General features: G+C 46.6%; 1 long non-coding RNA gene across 4 annotated transcripts in view; it reads right to left on the bottom strand.

Moving 5' to 3' along the window:
* LOC109492089 overlaps positions 1-21895 on the bottom strand; it is a 59733-nt gene that overhangs the window by 37008 nt on the left and 830 nt on the right. For 2 of the 4 annotated variants that reach the window (XR_006586506.1, XR_002736309.2), the window contains exons 2-3: positions 20839-21012; positions 19275-19391 (exon numbers count right to left, since the gene is read on the bottom strand). This is a non-coding gene — a long non-coding RNA (uncharacterized LOC109492089). Of the gene's footprint in view, positions 1-13024; positions 13162-19274; positions 19392-20838; positions 21013-21895 lie in introns of all 4 variants that reach the window. The other 2 variants (XR_002736311.2, XR_002736310.2) reach the window with 2 other exon arrangements.

Genomic DNA, 21895 nt, shown 5'->3' with positions numbered 1-21895 from the left:
GCAGCCCAGGAAGTAGACATGACTCCCGCGGCTGATTCAGCACCAAAGCAGAATAAGGAAGCGTTTCAGCACTGCAGAAGCTATTGATATAGAGACCACCCGTTTCATCGACATGACACGATGGCACATTCCTAGGCTGCCATGTGGAGTGAGGTATTCACCTCCCTCAGTGTAGGACCATCCCAAGAGTGCCTCCAAATGGTAAATATTTGTCTTTGGAGGAAGGAGGCCAGGGAAGAAGATCCCATCATTTCTTTGGCTATACGGTTTCTATCATCACACAGCCAACTGAAAAGTCCTGGGATCGTAGCCAGGAGGCTTTAGATTTGAGTCTCAGCTCCACCAACTAGAATCTTATGGCCTTGAACATAAGCCACAATTTCTCAAGATCATCATTTCCTGATTGTAAACTAGAATGTTTCACTAAAGTGATTGGCTGGTCTCCTCGTTTTGATTTTTACAGTTACCCCAAAACAAATCACAAGGGATTCTACCCAGGGAAAGTCTTGCCTGGCGTATTTCTCCATAGTTTAATGACAGTATCAGTTACTGCTCTTCCAAGAGGCTGCTGGCCCCTCGCCCACACTTGAGCAGTAATGTTCTAAGTCTGGGACAAGGAAATGTACTGAACTTGTTTTGAAATTTAGCAGCAAACGGGGAACTCAAAAGAGAAAGCCAGTTCTATGTACCGGTAAACACTTACTGTTGTTTTCAAAGCACGCTCACGCAGGACCATTAGCTGCCTTTATGGGGCCCGTGTAAGGTGCCCCATCTGGGTGGCTGAATTTGAGAAGAAATCTTCTCTGATACATGCTGTTCTATGGACACATGGCTTATAAGCAGACTACACTTTGTAAAAAGACAAAGGCAATGCTATCCCCAGGTAGGTACAGCCCTGTGCCAGAGGCTGAGTCTTGATGAGTGGTACATGAGCTAGATTTCAGCTGCCAGGGAGCACTTTGGCCAGCACTGGCATTCCATACATGGCAGCCTTGTATCTGTTGAGTCCCAAGGGTTCCATAGAGGCTCTTTATGAACCTCAGATGACTGAGAGGAAGCATCCTCCCTCCCCCAGATCTGATTTTTATTTGCTTTACATGATATTGGCCACCTATGAATGTTTTTGTTTGAACAAAATGCGATTTTAAAAAACTCAATAATCACTGTGCACATAGGTAACACAAATAAATAGAAGGAGATTTTGCTTGGGAATATGCAAAGGCTTGAATCTAGAAAACATATTTTCTTAGACCATGGTAGTTTAGAGAAGTAAACTTGGTAAGGATTTTCAGTCCATGTGAACTCAAGACTACAAAAATTCCTCTCCCCCGCCCGCCCCACCTGCCCCTTTCTCAAACAGTGTACTTTCCGCCTGGGATCCCTATTCTGCCCAATGTAGCATAAGTAATCTAGTTATTTGCAGGTAAACAAAGTCAAAAAGAGTGCTTTTTAATCACCATTTGGGCTCAATGTGCATGTATGTGTACATACAGGTGTTGTGGGTGCGTGTTATGGGGATGTGACCCCGCATCTAGGCTGAGAAAGAAGTTACTGCACTGTCTGCATCTGTCTTGGTCCCATTCTGACCTCTGGCTTCAAATGTAACTCATCTGATCCTTACTTGTGTCTCATGCTAACAAATTATCTGAGAGGCAACCATGTTCTCATCAGATGCCTGCAAGCATGACCCACCCTTCAACTTCTGCCTTGGGGTCCACAACATTCAGGCAAGGAGCTCTTGTAGGCCTCTGAGCTTCATTTCTCATTTCCTCTCTCTTCCCTCCCCTCCTGCTTTCTCCCCTTCCCCTCCCCTCCTCCTTATATTTCCTCTCCTCTTTCCTCTTCTTCTGTACCCCAACTTGATGCCACTGGGACACTCAGATATCTGACCATCAGCACTCTAAGGCTCTGGGAAAATTGGAAGGCTGTCCCTACACTGTCCCCTCACCAGAGACACCATACCACCATTTCCTCTCTATGGTAGCCTTTCCATGATGAATAGAGAACTGACCTGAAACTTGATGCCTCCCAGATGACACCCTGGGAAGCCTGAAACAGGTTCTCTTGACTTCAAGGCAGATTTTATCATGCCCCTCCCTGGCCAAGATTCATTTTGTGGGGCGGAGGGATACATGAGATAGGGCCACTCCTACTCCTATCTCACCATCTTACTTCATCTCTACTTTTCTTCTCCCCTAAGGACCAGAGGTCAGCGGTGAGGGAAGGAAATGGCTGATCACATCTACTTCCGGAATCTTCCATCTGAACCCTCAGCAGTTGAACTTAAAACTGCTTGCCATCTCAGTTTGGAAGTCCCACCATGCCACGAATGGTAAAAGAGCCTCAGGATGTAAGCAAGTGGAATATGGAAGGTGTTATAGGGGCATTGATTTGTCACATATCATCCTGCCACAAGCTAGCACTAGTGGACAGAGAGAAGCAGAGGGGAGACTGAAAGGGTAATGCCTGTTAGTGAATGAGAAAACTCGAGGGGAATGAGAACCAAGCAATGGTCCTACAACTAGAAGCAAGATGGAAAAGATAAGTAAAGATATGCATCAAAAGCTCTTTTTAAAAAATGTGTGTCCCCTACAGCCCAGCAATTCCATTTCTAGGGGGTCAGTTTAAGATAACCAGACAAGTACCCAATGATTATCTACAAAGATGTTCCATGCAGAATTGTTTACAGTGGACAAAAATTGGAAACAATAGGGATCAGATATGTAAATAACTGTGCTCTTGCAATGGAACCTTATGTGACCATCAAAAAATGATGATCTAAGCCACATTTATTTGAATAAAAAGATATCAGGGTATCTGGCTAAGTGAAAAAGCAGGTTACTAAGCAAAAAATGCAGTGTGATCACATTTTTATTATATGTGTGTGTGTGTGTGTGTATGTATATGTATTATATATATATAACTAGTATATATATAATACATATATATAACCTATATATATAACCAGTATATATATTAATTATATATGTACTATATATATTATATATATAGTACATAATATATATATGATTATATATATATATAGTACATTATATATATATATATATATATATATATATATATGATTATATTGGGGCACCTGGCTGCTTCAGTCGGAAGAATATGCAACACTTGATCTTGGGGTCATGAGTTCAAGTCCCATATTGGGTGCAGAGATTATTAACATAATAAACTTTTTTTTTTTAATTATGAGAAAGTTTTTGTTTGTGTTCAGAAGACAAGCTGTAGGGTTCGGAGAAAACAGAGGAAAACCACTCACACACAAGAGAACTACCAATTCTCAAAACGTATTGACAAGACCAGTGTTCCCACTCAAGGGGACAGCTCTCCTGTGGCCATGTCCTTCTCAAAGGGAAGGGTTCTACACTGCAAACAACAGAGCCCCCTGTGGCCAGTTTCAGCAGAAAGACAGTTTAATAAAGGATGTTGGGACTTGCTCTCTGGGAACAAGGAGTAGATAATACTTCTTTCTCTTCCTTCCACCAAGTACAACTAAAAACCATAGACATTATGTATAAAAAAAATCATCAGAAAATTCTCAAAGGTGGGGAGAGGAAGGCAGATGGGTGAGGGACTTCAGACCCAAGGAGTGACATGGAGGTGAGTTTTCTGGGTTTTCTCTTTGTCTCATATATCCCAGACTGGGAGCTGAAGAAACATGTGGCCCAGAAATGCAAATGATCCCAAACATGAAAAAGCCCCAACAAAAGCCTCCTCTCTCTAGCCAGAAAAGGGTATGAAGACAGAAAACTCTCAGACAGTAACCACGTACTCCATACTAACATCATGGGGAAAAAAGTGCCTCTCCTTACCCAAGCCAGCAAAGACAGAGTGAAGAATCTAGACTCCTCCCTTGTGGAATGTCATGAGGCTCCCCAACCATCTTGCCAGTGTGGTATCAGAGAAAGCCAAGTCAGGAGCTGGAAACTAACCGCCCCCCCCCCCACTAAATGGGAACAACACCTATGCCCCCATGATGTCAGTGGAGCCCTCATGGGGAGTCTGGACTTCCACCCCTACCTAGAACCATGGAGGTGCTCTGTTCCCTCCCCTCTGGTGTTAGAGAGGCTTAGGGAAGAGTCAGGACTTTCATCACCACCCAGAGGCAATGAGGCCACCTCTCTTTACTGTAATGTCCAGTGGAAGACAGGTGTGAGCGGTAACAAGGCACTCCTACCCCTCCCAGTCAGAGTGATGTCAGTGAAGGCCTAACAGAGAACCAGAACTCCCACCTCTGGCCTAGAATGAGGAATCCCTCCCCAAGTCAGGTAACAACAGAGGCCAAGTGAGGAGTATGCATTTCTTTTTTCTTTTTTTAATTAAAAAAAAAATTTTTTTTTTTTTTTGGTGGGCGTCTGGGTGGCTCAGTCGGTAAGCGTCCGACTTCAGCTCAGGTCATGATGTTGCTGTTCCTGAGTTCGAGCCCCGCATCGGGCTCTGCGCTGACAGCTCAGAGCCTGGAGCCAGCTTCGGATTCTGTGTCTCCCTCTCTCTCTCTGCTTCTCCCCCGCTCACACTCTGTCTCTCTCTCAAAAATAAATAAACATAAATTTTTTTTAATTTTTAAAATGTTTTTATTGATTTTTTGAGAGAGAGACAGAGCATGAGCAGGGGAGGGTCAGAGAGAGAGGGAGACAGAGAATCCAAAGCAGGCTCCAGGCTCTGAGCTGTCAGCATAGAGCCCGACGTAGGGCTTGAACCTACGAACCGTGAGATCATGACCTGAAGTGAAGTCGGACGCTTAACCAACTGAGCCACCCAGGCACCCCCTTCTTTTTAAATATTTTTAACATTTATTTATTTTTGAGAGAGAAAGAGACAGAGCACAAGCAGGGGAGGACAGAGAGAGAGGGAGGCACAGAATCCGAAGCAGGATCCAGATTCTGAGCTGTCAGCATGGAGCCCAACACAGGGCTCGAACTCACTAACCGCAAGATCATGACCTGAGTCTAAGTCGTATGCTTTACTGACTAAGCCACCCAGGTGTCCCTGAGGAGTCTGTATTTCTAACCTCACCTGGCAGTCACAGGGCAGCACCGACTCCTTCCCTTGCCAGAGCAATGTCAAAAAAAAGTCAGCCGAAGCAGAAAATGTAAACAAGACTCAGAGTATCAGACATAATAACAAAAATGTCCAGTTTCAATAGAAAATAACTGTTCACACCAAGAACCAAGAAAATTTCAACCTGAATGTAAAAGAGACAATCTATAGAGACCAATCTCAAAATGACAGAAACGTTATCATCATCCAACAAGGATTTTCAAGCAGGTATCATACGAATGCTTCAACGTGCAATTATGGACATGCTTGAAATAATTGAAAAAAAAAATAGAGAGCTTCATCAAAGAAATAGAACATTTGGTGAATAGAAGATATAAAAGACAACCAAATGGAATTTTAGAACTGAAAAATACAATAACTGAAATAAAAAAACTCACTGGGTGGGCTCAACAGTAGAATGGAGGGAGGAAAGAAAAAAATCAATGCACTTGAAAGTAGATTGATAGAAATAACCCAGTGTGAACAATGGAGAGAAAACAGGCTGGAATGAAACACTCAACAGAGCCTCGGGGGCCTGTGGAACAACATCTAACATTCACATCGTCAGAGTTCCAGAAGGAGAGGTGAAAGAGGGCAGGGCTGGAAAAGCATTCAAAGAAACTAAAGGCTGAAACTTCCCAAATTTGGCAAAAGACATAAGCCTCAGTTTCAAGGAGCTAAGCGGCAAGCCCCAAACAGGATAAGTGGAAAAAAAAAAAAAATCCATTCCAGGACACATCATGGTCAAACTTCTGAAAACGAAAGGCAAATAAAAATATCTTTAAATCAGCTGGAGAGAAACAACACCTTATCTATAAAGGAAAAACAATTAAATCATTGTGTATTTCTCATTAGAAACTGTGGAAGAGGGAAGGGAGTAGTACAACATTATTTAAATGCTGAGGAAAACATAACAAAACAAAACAGCACCACACACACACACACACACACACAACAAGCAAATAAATAAAGCAAACCCTGTCAGCTCAGAATCCGGCAGAAATATCCTTCAGAACAACAAATGAGAAATCAAGACATTCTCAGACAAGATTAAATGAGACAGACCGTCAGAGTGGATTTGAAAACATGGTCTCTCACTTCCAACATAACGATACAGGCAGGTTGAAAGTTAAAAGGATGGGAGAAGATACGTCATGCCAACTTTGATCGAGAGGAAGCAGTTGGCTATATTAATATTTGATAAAGTAAATTTCAGAGCAAAGAAAATGATCAGAGACAGAGAAGGACATTATATAATGATTTTAAACCTTCAGTCCACAAGAATCCTGACCAAACAGTGGAGCTGCAAAATATGGAAAGCAATGTTATCACTAGACCTTGAAAGGGAAACTAGACAAATCCACAATTATAGGTAGAGGCTTCAACATCCCCTCTCAATAACTGATAGAACAACTAGACAGCACACAACAAGAGCACAGAACTCAACACCACCATCAACCAACAGAATCCAATCGACATTTAGAGAACACGTCAGCCAGCAACAGCAGAATAAATACTCAAGCATCCACGGACCATGTATGAAGATAGACTATATCCTGGGCCATTCAGCAAACCTCCACAAATTTACAGGACTTGGGGGTAGCTCACAAATCTCCTGGGGGGTCGGAGAGTCAGACACGGAAGCTCTGCCACCAACAACAATTAAGAATCAAGATGGGGCGCCTGGGTGGCGCAGTCGGTTAAGCGTCCGACTTCAGCCAGGTCATGATCTCGTGGTCCGTGAGTTCGAGCCCCGCGTCGGGCTCTGGGCTGATGGCTCAGAGCCTGGAGCCTGTTTCCGATGCTGTGTCTCCCTCTCTCTCTGCCCCTCCCCCGTTCATGCTCTGTTTCTCTCTGTCCCAAAAAAAAAAGTTGAAAAAAAAAAAAAAAAGAATCAAGCATTACCACAGGCCTGCTTCCTGCAAAGATGTCCCCGCCACCACCACCTGCCTGGACCACATGCTGCCTCCGCCAGGACCCCAACCATTGCTGGCCTTGAAAATGGGTCCTTTGCAATGCCACCTTCCTGAAGATCAAAGTCCGTTTCGGGGGAGTGGGGGAAGGGAGGTGGTGTCTCATCGAAGGAGCCTAAGTCACGACTCTCTACTCCAGGCACAGGGGTGCTGAGAAGGCAGACGCCTAGCTCCTCCATTGGGGAATCAAGAGTCAGAATGCAGAGACAAACTTAAGAAAATATCCCAGAAAGTCAGGTGCCACCCACATGGGAAATGCCCACTCACTAGCGAATGAAAGCCCCTGCCCCCCTCCCCAGGCCTGCATCAGTCACTGCACTCCACCCTCCACTCCGGGCCCAGGGTCCAGGCTCCTAAGCATTTGCAGTAGGAAGGTCCAGCTCCCCTGCAGAACTCAGGGGCTTTTCCACCTTCCTCTGCATACCTTTCCCAGACCCAGACTCCCTTCTGACACATGAGAACTCTTAGGTGGAATAAGTCACCAGTTAAAACGAACTCATTGCATACTCCACATTATCTCTCCTTCCAATCTTGCTTGAGTGAATTCTTATCTTCAGGTCGGGTTGTTTTTCATTAGAAATGAATCAATTTCAGGCACAGGACCAGCTACCTGTCAGGAGGAGCAAGTAAGGGCGGAACACGTGCATGCACACGCATACTGGCACATGACAGAGCTGTTGCTGTCGAGCCGAGAAAGACAAGTGACACATTTACATTCTGCCCCAGACAAACGCTACAAGGTCTCCCTGGTCCCAGATTGAAGAAACCACAGGCACACCGTGTGGGCAGGGAGAAAAGAGCCACTGGAACAGCTCCTCTTGTCACTCAAATAGTCCAGGTTCTCACCCATCCGTGCAACGTTTTGGACTTCCGGACGAAGGGAGGATGGGTAAGGAGAGAAATGGAAAGTGGTACAGACAGTGGTTAAGAGCCTTGGTGTCAGACTGACCTGGGCTCAAATCCCAGCTCGGCCACTGCTTACCGTGTGGCCTTGAGCAAATTAATCCCTCTGCACTCAGGTTGTTCAACCATAAAAACAAGATAACCAAGGCCTTCCCCTCAAAAATGTGAAGAGAATTAAGTGAGATGCTGTTTGTGGAATGTTTGGCACATAGTATGTGCTCAATAAATCACTCCTGCTCATTTCATTATTAAGGCAAAGTTTAGGGTTTTTTTACCTTTTGTTTTTTTAAGTACAGAATGCAAAGGACAGAATGCAAGGACAGAATGCTACGGTATTCACACCCTCTTGAAAGCCAGGGGACTGAATTAAAACTTGCTGGGGAAAACCAGAATCTCCCTTCCCTGAAACATAAGCCCCAGGTGCATGGGTGTAGATACGACACGGCACCCAGCCCCAGGCTGGGATGCTGTGCCCACTGTGGCCAGGTTCCACAGGACCAGAGCTGGGCCGGTGGCCCCAGGTGGTCAGAGACTCACGAGGGTTCTCCAGCCATCTACGACAGGGTTTGGGTCCAGCTCCTGGATCTCAGATCTGGGGACACAGAGGCAGCCTGCGGAGGAGAGTGTGGCCAGAGGACAAGGCAAGAGGCCACAGGAGCCTGACCTCCTGCAAAGGGAGCCTCCGCCTCATTAAAGGAGGGCCTGAGAGCCCAGCTGAGTGAGTATGTAGGGCCAAGTTAAACAAAGACCAATCCGAGGAAACCTACAGGCGGAAAGAGTAAGCCCCCTCTCAACATCAGTGAAACTCCGCATACCAGGAACAACCCCTTCCTCAAGACGAAGTGACAGGAGAGTCATTCCCCAGGGAACGTTCCCCCATGGAACACCTCTTGTGTCAGCTGCCAACCGGAAGCCAGGTCAGGAGGCACAAAGACCACATCTGCTTCCAGCAAGTTCTGCCAAGTAGCTTCTGGGTCCGACCGCATGGTTCAAATCCCAGGTCCACGGTGACTAGCTGTGTGACCTTAGGCAAGTTGCTGGACTGATCTGTGCCAGTTTCCCATCTGCAGAAACAGGAAGAGTGATAATCCCAACTGTACAGGAGTGTCGTGCGGATTAAACTGAGGTAAGGTCTGTTGAGTTCTTGCAACTGTGTCTGGAACACATGGAGTGCTTGGGACACAGTGCTCAATGTGATAATTATTGCTATTATTATTATTATTATTAATTTTAGTATCACTGCCACTCTCCTCCCGACGTGGCTGCCAAGCAAACAGCCTAGGAAACCACCCTCTCTAATTGTTCAGGACCTAGGAAATGGAGACGAGATCCCTACAAAGTGAGAGAGTAAACTGAAGACACGGAGAAGACCTCATTTCTCAAGGTCAACAGGATACATTCAGCAAAAGCAAAGCAGCAGGTGCATCTCAGGCCAGACAGACTCTGCTTCAAAGTCAGGCTTCAACACTGACTCTGTGACATTGGGCGTGTTGCTTAGCTTCCCTGAGCTTCTGAACCCTCCCCCCAATCCCAAATTAGGGATAAAAATCCCTACCACCTCCCTTGCAGATTTATTCCTGCGCGTTAAATAATGTACAAGTGTCCCCAAAAAGGGTTCGCGTGCTGCCTAGCACCTAGTCGGTCCCAGCAGAAACTGGCTCCTTTTCCTCTGTTCCCAGGATGAAACTCTGCAGCGTCTGGCTTAAGTATCAGGGCTCTGAATACATCCTCCAAAGTAATAAGAAAATTCTTCCCCACTCCCCACACCTTCTCTCCTCCTGTCTGAATCCAAAGCAACATCCAGAAAATAGTAATAGCTAATCCACTCTTGTCCTCTTACTGTGGGAGGCCCAAGTTCAAAGTCCATCTCCTTTGATGACTGTGCAACATTGGACACGTTTCTTCCATTCCCTGGGCTTCAGTATCCTCATTTATAATTGAGGGATGACAAGCCACAATAGCTCGTTTGCTGCTTTAGTTCTTTGGGTTCAATTCTGCATTATATATCAAAGGGCCTTAATTTAGGACATGGCAGATAACCGTAGGTGCCCCCACATTTTGCACATATTATGTCATTTAATCCTCACGATAATCCTATTCCCCCATGTTTCGGCCTGAAACTCAGGCTCAGAGAGGTCACGCCAGTAACCCAAAGTCACACAGCTGCCCTTCCAGGCTTAAACGGTGATTGCCAGACTGATGCTTTTGGGGGTCCCACCGAGAAAAGGGCTTGGTTGCCCTTGTGGGGAGCAACTCCAGGGCTCCCCAGTGCGAGCTCGGAGACCTGCCCGCAGCGTCAGAGCAGTCTGTGGCTCTCAGCCCCACCCCCTACACAATGTGGGGCCCCTGTTTCTCCAAACGGCAGTGCTCACGGTTCATTTCCAGAAGCCGGGCACACAGGGACGGGTTTCACAAGGACGTTGCTGGCAGGCCCTTGGTCTCTGTTACTAGAGATTTAGTTGCGAGTGAAAGAGGTCCATTGTGCGTCCTCTGAATGAATACCCCATTTAGACAAAGAATTCAACTGGTTTTTCACAGAGAAAGAAGACAGCCCTGGTGAAAAGAGAGAACAATGTAAATCATTCACCAGAGTTCTACTTAAACATCAAAGCTGGGTGGCCAGCCAGGTTAAGGGCCACAGCACAGATCAGGCCGAGGCCACACCGGTGTGCAAGACTCTTCCTTGGCTGAGGAGTGGGGTACAGGAGCTCTCAGCCCAGGCCCTTCATGGGCCACCTTGGCCAACTCAACTCCTGGCCCCTCAGGGATAAATTAAGGCAACTGGACTGAGTCAAGAGTCTGCCATTGGGGTTCCGTGGAAATACTTGGGCGCCCTAGATTATCTACACTCAGCTGGTTCTCAGCTGTAGCTACACATTGAAATCATCTGCAGAGGTTTTTTCATTTTATTCATTTTTTAATCTTTATTTATTTTTGAGAGAGAGAGAGAGAGACAGCGAGAGCAGGGGAGGAACAGAAAGAGAGGGAGACACAGAATCCAAAGCAGGCTCCAGGCTCTGAGCTGTCAGCATCGAGCCCGACGCAGGACTCGAACTCATGAGCCGTGAGCTCTGAGTCGAAGTCGGACGCTTAACCGACTGAGCCACCCAGGGACCCCCAAGTCTGCAGAGTTTTTAAAGCTACTTCCACTTGGTCGCATTGCCAAGGATTTTTGAGCTGTCTGGTATGAGGCACGGCCTAGGCATGGGGGAATTTTTCAATAGTCCCCATATGATGCTAAGGTCCAGCCAAGATTGAGAACCAGTTAGCCCCAGGGGCAGAAACTGTTTTGGCCACAGCTCTATCTAGAGCTGAGCACAGGGACTGCCATATACTTGGTACCTAAGTAATACATGTGGGATGAATGTGCGTATGCTGCCCTAAGACATTAGAGAGAAGCCACCCAGCCCCAGCCTCAATGACAAGACCTCTGTTGATCACTCTATCATCTCTTGGGATTTGGAACAGGTTTCCTTTTGTTCTAAAGGTTGTCATCTTGAAAACTTAACAAAATACACACACACACACACACACACACACACACACACACACACCACTGGATCATCAAATCTCTGAGATTCAGCTCCAAAGCACACTGATTTCAAGATCAGAAATCCCTTCTTGCCCTTTGAGAGCAATAATGCTTTTTGTTTAAGTTATCAGGGCAGCCAAGGCCTGGGAAGGGCCCCACTGAAGGCTGCTGTGCGTCCTACCTGCTCAAGCCAAGGACTTGGCTCACATGGGCAGCCCCTCCTGGTCTCTCGTGCCCTGCCGAACCCTTCCTCAGCCCCACCCCCAGCCATCAATGACCTCACCATTCCATTCTTGTTCTTCTAACACTTCACACTTCTTCCCTGAGTGAACTCAACCACTCCCAAAGTTCTAACTCTCATTTATAAGTTCACAACTTGGGATCCGTATCTCTGGCCCTGCCCTTCCTAGCTGAGCTCCAGACCCGACTGCCTACTGGGTATCTCCGCCTCAACTTCCCTTAGGCACCTCAAATTCAGCCTGTCCCAGAAATGAACTCATTACCTCCCCCACCCAAACCTGCTCTTCCTCCTGCCTTCTCTATCTTGATGAACAGCATCATATCCACCCAGTTGCCCAAACCAGGAAACTCTGGAATCATCTTTGTCCTCTCCCGTGCCTCCCACCCCACCCTGGGTGTTTTTTCTCTGAAACAGCCACTGACTCTGTCCTTCTCCTCTCCTTCCAACTCTCCAACCTCCACAGCACTTCCCAGAGTAGCTTTCTAAAACCCACATCCAAAGACGCCAGTTGAAATTAGTTCCGGTTCGTGAGCGAGGCAGACGGATTGGGAGCCCACACAGGGCTCAAGCTACTTCCCCTTCTCCCCGCAGCTGTGGTCTGTCCCCTCCCTCTCACCTTGCACGCTGCCTGACCTGAGCCACTGCTTAGTAATAACATATTTGCCACGTAGTGTTCCTCTCGTGTATGCGAGGTCCCGACCCAGGGCCCGAACGTGTGATCTTTCCCCCTCCGTCCCTTGCTCTTAGACTCAAATGCCCTGCCCCTCCCTACATTCTTCAAGGCTCAGAGAGCACTGGCTTTCAAAGCTTTGCCTCACCCCTTACGAGGCAGGCTTGATGAAGGGGCTACCTGAATAGCAAATAGCAAAATAGATTTCTTATATGCCAAGCATTTTTCTAAGCGCCTTACCTATTTTAACAAGTTTAATTCTCACAACAGCTCAGTGACACGGGGGCTATAATTATCCACATTTTACAAAGGAGTAAACCGAGGTATGGAGAGGTGAAGCCCAGACACCCAGATCTGAACTCATTCCGACGATGCTCATAATCACTGCCTCCTAAGAACTTATATCTGGAAGCATGCTCCTGTAAGAACATGCTTACTGCATGTTTTAGCTGAGGCTGCTTTCCTTCAAACAAAATCCTACACCCAGCCTGTTGCATAGAAAATAGGAGGCTGATGATGACAAGAGAGGGAGGGAAGCTCCTGTACTCCCCCATCTCAGCATCAATATTCAAAAGAATGCCAACAAGCTCCCAGGGCTCCATATGAGTTCAACAAGCCAGGTCCTAAAGACAGCTTTTACTTACCATTCTGTTGTGTATAGGCGAAAGTCGTTACAAGATTGCAGAACCGTCTCCAGACCCACAACATAGTTTCCGTCTTAAAATGTCCAAGTAGCATCCTAATGACTGAACAGTCCCATGCCGTTTCCCGGTGACTGAAACTTATTCCATGAAAAATTCAATCGGTTTTAGAGCTTTGTTTTCTTAAGCAGACTCTTCAAAGTATAATTTAAACCTTCAGTAACTCAGGCCATCCCTTTTGAATGTCAGTTGTTGGGCTGTGTAGGAATATTCTGTGCGGCTTAAAGCTGTTTCCCTGTGCTCAGGTGCCCAGTTGTGTGTTTTGTACTTTTTCTGTGCCTGTCACTATCAGAGGATCAGGTGTTTCAGGATCCTTGTCTCTAACACCTTACCTCCATCCCTTCTAGTCTGTTCTTTGCGACTTTTCTAGTGAGTTCTTAGGACGTCTTTTCCCATCCTCTTCATTCATTCATATAACATTTACTAAGCACACATTAGATTCCAAAAAAAGAAAAAAAGAAAGAAAGAAAGAAAAGAAAAAGGCTGGGTGCTGAGGATAAAAAGATAGATACAGCAAAGTTCCTGCCTTCAAGGACTTGCCAGTTTAAAAAGAGAGACAAGTAAACAGAAATAATGGTACTGCCATGGTGTAAGCCCTGTGACAACAGTCTCTAAAAAGCACAACCGAAAAACCACTTAACTCTACCTTGGGGAGTGGCAGCAACCACTCCAGGAAGTCTTCCTGGAGGAGGTGGCGTGTGAGCCAATTCCTGAAGCATCTACTCATAAGAGGTCAATCTGTCCCACCACTACCAAAAACAAAAAAAAGATAGATTGGGGAAAGGGCATGCTGGCCAGATACAGAGACAAGGAAAAATGAGAAAGTCTAGTGAGTCTTGGAACTCCAAATAGTTTTTTTTTTAACGCTTATTTATTTTTGAGACAAAGAGAGACAGAGCACAAATGGGGGAGGGTCAGAGAAAGGGAGACACAGAATCTGAAACAGGGTCCAGGCTCCGAGCTGTCAGCACAGAGCCCGACGCGGGGCTCGAACTCACGGACCGCAAGAGCATGACCTGAGTCAAAGTCGGCCGCTTAACCGACTGAGCCACCCAGGCGCCCTGGAACTCCAAATAGTTTAATCAAGCTGAAGAATGTGTGTGTTTGCAGGAAGGAATGGGAACGGCAAGAGGCTGCATGAAAAAAGAAAGCTCAGAGAGTAGGTTACTCACACACTTTAATGCTCGAAGGAAAGAGAATGCAAACTTTCCAGGGCAGATTAATCATAGCACACCCATATGTATGCCATGAGCAAGTCAACTTGCTGCAGGGAAAGGGGAAATACTAACGAAGGAGTCTCAAGTCCCATTGACCAGACACTGCTGTAGTATTTCACACGTACAGTCTCACTGAATGGTCCCAAAGACCCTTTGAGGTGGGAAGGACTATCACATTTTTAAATGAGGAAATTGAGTCAAGCAGAGGTTAAGGAACTTCCCAAGGACCCGGTTTGACGACAGGGCGGGGGGCCTTAGCGTTTTGGTTTCCTTGGAGTTGAAGCAGGTGAGGGGATGAGGCCCCCCAAGGATGGAGAAGGAGAGAGAGAACAGAGAAAGAGCAACAGCTTAAGAAAGTGAGGGAGGAGGAGAGAGGGGTGCAAGGGAGGACACGGAGGAGGAAGCGGTTGTGGCCATCGTTTCCAGTGGGAGAACCTCAGAGCTAAGCTCTAGGGCTGGAGGCCCTCTGGCCCAAGCCAAGAGAAGGCGGACAGAGCCTGGATCCCATGCACGGGCCCCCAGGTCCCTGCCACACAAGTGAGGCCAGAGCAGTGGGTCTGGGATCCACACAAGGACATGCCTTCCACCTCCACAACCCAGGGGATCTAACGACTCAGCAGGGAGAGTTCTAGAGAGCAGCCAGCGTGGATCCTTCATTTTATAGTAAATGAAACAGAGGGGCTACGTGATTTGTCCACAGGCACCCAACGCAGAGTGTGTGATTTTTTTCTTTCTTTTTTTGTCTTTGCCTACAATCACCCATCCGGTGAGGGAAGAGGCGGGACTAAAACCCAGGTGTCCCAGAATCCAAAACTTTGTCACTGTCCTTCCTACACAGTCAACTGCTGAGCCAAATTCTAGGGACTTAGAAGACTATGAGGCTCACCTGGAAAAAAGGGTTAGGGCCTCAGCCGCAGGAGCCAGGTGGGTGGGAAGGCACTGCTTGCATGGGGAATCCTGCCAGGCTCCCGAGGAACACGCATTTGCCTGTGGGTTATGGGCATGAAATACAGGAGGCACCCCCATGTTCTTTCTCACTCTTTTCTTGAACAATCTGGTCTGGCATTGACTGAACAAAATGAAGAGAGACTTCTGGGGGGAAAAGGAGAGAAAGCCTGGAAGCCAGAGAACTTTTGTACAGATATTTCACAATATCTGGTCAACGGATGAATAGCTCCCGGGGTGTCCTGAAAACGTTCTGTATGCTGCACTCTACACAATAGTCACTCTGATGATATTCAGAAGCATCTTCTCGTATTGCCTTGCTGGCTGTTAAAATTTGACACTGTCCCCTCCTATCACCTCACTCCCTGTCTCCTATTCCTGGGACCCTCTGGACTGTCCCATGAGCCAGCAACTAAAGGTTTCTGTGCCAGCAAGGGGGCCTCCAGACTCTCCAGTAAGTTCTTATTGGTCAGAGCGTGTGCAATATTATTCGTTAAATATTTTTTCTAATGTTTATTTCTTTATTTTTGAAAGAGAGCATAAGCGGGGGAGGCGCAGAGAGAGAAGGAAACACAGAATCAGAAGCAGGCTCCAGACTCCGAGCTGTGCAGCACAGAGCCAGCACAGGGCTCAAACCTGTGAGACTTGAGATCATAACCTGAGCGGAAGTCAGACACAATCAACCGAGCCACTCAGGTGCCCCTATTTGTTAAATATTTTGAATATCACCCTTGCTTACAAAAAACTCTGCAATGGAGTTTGACTAAGTTATGGAAAATTAATAGTGTACTATATGGCATTGCCATCATCCCAGCACAGTATCTATCGAGAACCCACTAAGGGTCAAGCCCTGTTCTAAGCACCAGAAAAAAACCATCAGAGACTAACACCTGACATGGGTCTGTGCAGCGTTCATGAAGCTTCACGTCTAGTGGGGAAAGTTCTGAACTCAATTCCGTGCGATCATTAAACAAGATGCTAGGTGATCTAGTGGTTCTCAATGGGGGGCGGCACAGGCCCCCTACGGGGCTTTTGGAAATGGGGGGAGACATTTTCAGTTGTAACAACTGGAGGCCATTACTGACTTTTAGTGGGAATGCAATGGACACTCCAGCAAAAAAGAATAGTCATTCTACCTAAAACGCCAACAGCATTCAGATTTGATAGAAAATTGTAAGCAACCAACATTGAACGACCGTCAGACCAATGGTCAGCACATTGAACCACAGCCTGCCAGAGTTCTCTGTTGTTATTGTTGCCACTATTGTTGTTGTTTTATGCTGAACCTGGGGCTCAAACCCATGACCCCAGAATCAAGAGTTGTATGCTCTACTGACTGAGCCAGCCAGGTGCCCCAGCCTGCCACAGTTTTATAGGATACTTGCCATTAAATATTTGGGCAGAATCTAAGGGGCAGAAAGAATTCAAGGGTGGAAGTTCTGTTTACAGAATCCTACTCTACGGTCAAAGTATTACATATAACAAATGCCCCTCCATCTAAAGTCAGGCAAAGGGTGCTGAATTCTAAACATAATACATGCTAAATATATATACATATTTACTGAATACTATACTACAATAGCCAAAGACTAGATTACGAACATTGAACTTCACCCCAGTACATGTAGAGTTAAGTCCTTTGCCTGCTCCTGTTTTTTTTTTTTTTTTAAGTGCAATGTGCCTCCTAATCCTTGTGGTTTCATTCCTTACCAGCCAGAAAGCATTGTCTGAACCCACACACTTTTCTCTGAAGCCTCCTTTACGGTTCCTCTGTTTCAGAAACAGCAGAAACAGGAGTATTATTTTCACCCTCGGCTTTCTCTTAAAGTAAGTAAAGATCTCTTGCCCCTGACCACGGGGCTGGGAGCTGGCAAAGCAAATTCTAGAGAAGAAAAATAAACAGTCTAGAATGCTAACCCATCGTTCGGCCAAAACTGCAAAATATGTTCCCGGCCTCACTCCCGATTCCCACAACGCCACTATGGGAGCTGTGGCTTATATATGGTAGACGAGGAGCAGCCAGGCAGTGAACAGCTGCTGAGCGGATGAACACAGGCAACGGGTCACACACAGCAAGTTCTGGACACCACCTCGAGTCACCGAGAAGTCAATTCCACGCGAGGCCCAGAGCTGGAACCTAAAACTCTGCCCTGTCTTCTATTCGATATTCAATAGATTTTCATTGATGACGTTATTAGGAGCCATGCCATTGCTGAGTTCTTATGTGCCCAGCACTCTATGAAACTTAGCTGTACCTGGATACTTTATTTACTCTTCATGACAATGCTGAGGAGTAGAACTCATCGTGATCCCCATTGTCCAGATAAGAAAAGTGAGGTAATGAGAAGCGAGCTACCAAGGGACGGAGCAGGTCTCTGGGCTCCAGGGTTTAGCCGCCCAGCTCTCCAGAAGGGAGGGAGGTGAGATCCTGACTTCCCATCGGCTGGAGCCCGTGGGGTTACAACACAGCCCGCTGGACAGTTTTAGACGCCGTCCGGGAAAGAGGGGAGTTGAAGAAGCTGTTCTGAATCCCGGCTCATCACCACCGAAGCACTGTACCAGACATTGTGCCAAAAAGTTCATTAACGACGCCCGTATAATGAGTCCCGGAAGCTCTAAGGCTGCAGAAGCTAGACAGGCCTGAGTGAAAAAGGAGGGCCCGGGATGGATTCCCAGATAAGGTGGCATCTGAGAGTCTTGAGGTTAGATGGAGATTTAGCGAGAGAGGAGTGGCACGTAGGGAAAAACACATCACCACCTCCTGCTAAAAGAAAGGACGGTGAACTGCCTCAGAGGAAGAATGTGACCCTTCTGGCAACTCATTCCTGCCGTGAAGAGCCAGGGGCCAGGGCAAACCTTACTAGGAGTAATCAGCGCAGCCCAGAACCACGGCTCTGGAGGAATTCTTTAGAAGACACTCCCAGGGTGATAGGAGAGAGCCCGGGGCTGGCCTCCGTGATGACAGGAGCTCTGCGGGTGCCAAGGACCCAAGGGGCAAGAGTGGGTGTGCACAGGCGCTCCATCAAAAGAGGCTACTCCTATGCCCCTTTGCACTTACGGGATTATACAACAGAAGCATGTACATCTCTCCAGGGGTTCAGCTTTCACGGGATCCTTTAATCGCTCCAAATTGGCACTCAGTCCCGATTTACTCATTCATGTGTATTTTAGAGTTTCTCACACGGCTCCCCTGAGAGTCCCAGGCAAACCCAGGGTTCTGTTCAAGATGAATCATTCAGAATCTCCAAGGGGTTCGCCTGGGTCTCCGCAGGACATGCTGAGAACAGGTGTAGGTTATCTTGGAGTCAGGGTAGCCTGGGAAACTACAGGGGTCACAGAGGGAAGAGGGCGGAAATACCTGACAAGGGTGCCCAGATCATCAAAGGGCCGGAATTTGGGATGTGCTCATTAATAGTAATTGATGGATATGGCTCCTCAAGGATATTCTTAGGGAAGTAAGAACAGCAATATCCTTGTTTTTTTATAGTGCTAAATAGTTTTCAAAAGCTAGGTTTATAGACTGTGTTGCCAAGGATATTGGCATGAATTCATATTCATCATGAATCGTCTTTTTTTAAAAAGATTTTTTTGATGTTTATTTGTTTGGGGGGGGTGGGGGAGGGGCAGAGAGAGACACAGAATCCAAAGCAGGCTCCAGGCTCCAAGCTGTCAGCACAGAGCCCGACTTGGGGCTCAAACTCACAAACCGCGAGTTCATGACCTGAGCCAAAGTCAGACGCTTAACCGACCGAGCCACCCAGGCACCCCTCATCTGATGCAGGTGACACAAACCCAACTTGAAGTAGTTAAAAAAAAAAAAAAAAGGAAGGGGATTATTGGCTTTTCTAACCGAAAACTCTAAAGGGACTTCAGGTATATCTGGATCATGCAGCTCAGACAATCATCAAGATTTGGTCTCCCCGTGTCAGCTCTGCTTCCCCACATATGGGTCTCACTCTTGAGCAGTTTGCTACCACATGAGGGACCCTCAGCAACTCCAGGCTCACACATTCATAAGAAAGGGAAATTACTTTCCAAGAGCTCCAAGAAAGATCCTGAGATCAAGTCTCTTCACAGCATGATTTCCAAAAGTAGACGTTTCAAAAAGTCACACGGCGTCACTTCCTCTGGCCATGGTTCCACCCAGACTGGAAGGGAGAGAAAGAGACCCCATGTCTCAATGGGAGAGATGTCAATGTTACCATAAGAAGACCACGTGGGCTGGGATGTGCTGTCCAGCCATCTCTGGAAAGTACGGTCTGTAGGTGGCTAGTGTGCACATTCAGGTTTGAGAAGCCCTGCTCCACACTAATTTTAGGCTCACTTAATTATTTGATATTTTGCTTTCCAAAGCTCCTAATATGTACAACGGCCAAAGAGTCAATACATTACTTCTAGTGCACGCATAGCAAGCAGGAAAACATAGGATGTTTTCTAAGTGATGTCGTATTTTCCCTCATCTGTTCACCCAGTAAATAGCCACAGAATGTCTGTCACGGGCCAGGCCGTCCCCGAGGGCAGCAACAGAGTGGTAGATAAGACGACACGGCCCCAGTTTTGTGAAGCCCAATCCAGCAGGGAAAAAGTTTCCATAAAACAACCGCAGTTATAAAGAGCGTAATGACAAAGGAAGCACACATGCTCTGGAAACCCGAAGCAAGGAGTGTTCACGTAGTCTAGGGGTGCGGAGAGGGCCTGAAGGAGGTGTGGCAGTTAGTTGGCCAGCTGTCACTTTCTCTTTAAAATTTGCAACAACAGCCCCTACCCACATAGACACAACTTCCTCTTTCCCAGCTTTATTTTTCTCTGCAGATCTTTTCTTCATCTGATACAATATATACGTACTGATTTTTCTTAATCGTCAGTCTCCCCCAGCTACGACACAAGCTCCATCGTCTTGTTCACTGTGGGAGCCCCAGTACCTGTACAAATGCCTACCTAACACATAATTATCACTCAATAAATACTTGCTGGATGAGTGCACAGTGTTCTAGGCAGGGGGACTGGCATGTGCAAAGGGCCCGAGGGGTAAAAAAAAAAGTGTAGAGCATTCTGGGAACTAATAGGGGAAGTCCAACAGAGCTGGAACATGGAGAGAGAAGAGAAAGAGAGTTTGCTACCAATACCCATTAAGGAATCCACCAGCTGCTTAATGAGGGCCTACACTGTGCTGGGCACTATTCTAGCCATAAACAATGTATCTGGTTTGAGTAGACAATAAAAGGGCAGAACCCACTGATTGCCCTCAGTCAGTAACTAGGATTTTTATGAACATGTGGTCAAAACCAGTTTGTAAAGACACTATGGGTAGTCATTGCCATAAGCTTACAAATGTTCACTCTGTGTTCCTGTGTCACCTGGCCTATGTCAGCTTTATAGTCTTAATTCTCCCAAGAAGGCTTGGAGCATAGCACTTTCAATGGGTGAAAAGCATGTACCCACCATTCTCTCAACCCTCCTGCCACAAAACTGATACACATAAGTGTAACTCTACAATTTAGTACACACTATGTGTTCCCACATTAACTAGTTACTGAAAAATAAAATTTTGAAAGTGTTCAATTCTATCAGGAACCTCGTATACTAACAACTCACCTTTAGCCTAGAGGGCTAAATAGAAATATATATATATTAAATTCTTAGCAGAAGACATTCAGAGATGATTGGTCTTTGGACAAACGCGAGTTCTATCTGCATACAAGTATTTGCACACGTGGTTGGGTGACGGGCGACCGAGTAAAATCTGGATCCCAGAGCTTCTTGTGATCCCTGTGGATGAGAAAAACAACTAAATCAGCACTGAGGTGCACACATGAGGAGGACTAGAAATTAAGCTTGAGTGGAAATGCCAAGAAGATCTAGCTCCTTGACACCTTAAGAGAAAAGGGATGCCTCTCCACACCCATTCCAATGGTCCTGAAGGTCTCCCAACTCACACTCTTGGAATTCTCCATTCGATGTGAGAAGTAAGGCTTCTGCCTTCTTAAAATCTCTGAAATTCTTTGCAGGACTAGCCTTACTCCCCACAGTGGATTTTGGTCAAAAGAGAAAGAAGCCAATACCTGTCAGTACACAGTGAGGACATTTGAGGGAAAGTCACAGACGGAAGCCAATCTTGATGTGAAATTGCACTGGAGGCCCGTCTTGGCCTCTGTGACCCACTAGGCTGTAACAGACACCACTGTCACCAGCATGACCACCTACATCACCCTCTTGAAAGTTCATACCCAGGAGCCGCTTGCTCTGGGGTAAGGCTGGTGCCCGAAGATAATGACGAGGTCAGGACTCTCCTGGATGCATGCAATCAACCCCAACACAAAGTAGTGTAAGGGGGGAAAAAAAGTATTTGTTTTCATTACTTTAAGGTCCAGGGACCTCTGGATTCAGGAATGCTGGCTCCTGGGCCTCAAACACTGTATCACTGCCTTCAGATCTCTTGCTCTCTCTCTCTCTCTCTCCATCCATCCATCCATCCATCCATCCGGCCAGCCAGCCAGCCAGCCATCAATCCATCCATCTCCATCACTTTCCAACTCTCAGATTTACTTCCATTTGCACATTAGCCTGCTTCCCTCATCCCAAAGATGGCTTCCTCGACACAGTCAGGGAAAATAGCCCCAAGAAGCACCAGGTTCATTGTCCTTACTGTTCC

This window comes from Felis catus, chromosome D1 (genome assembly GCF_018350175.1).
Source record: "Felis catus isolate Fca126 chromosome D1, F.catus_Fca126_mat1.0, whole genome shotgun sequence".
Taxonomy (NCBI): domain Eukaryota; kingdom Metazoa; phylum Chordata; class Mammalia; order Carnivora; family Felidae; genus Felis; species Felis catus.
This window is presented reverse-complemented; position numbering and strand designations above follow the sequence as displayed.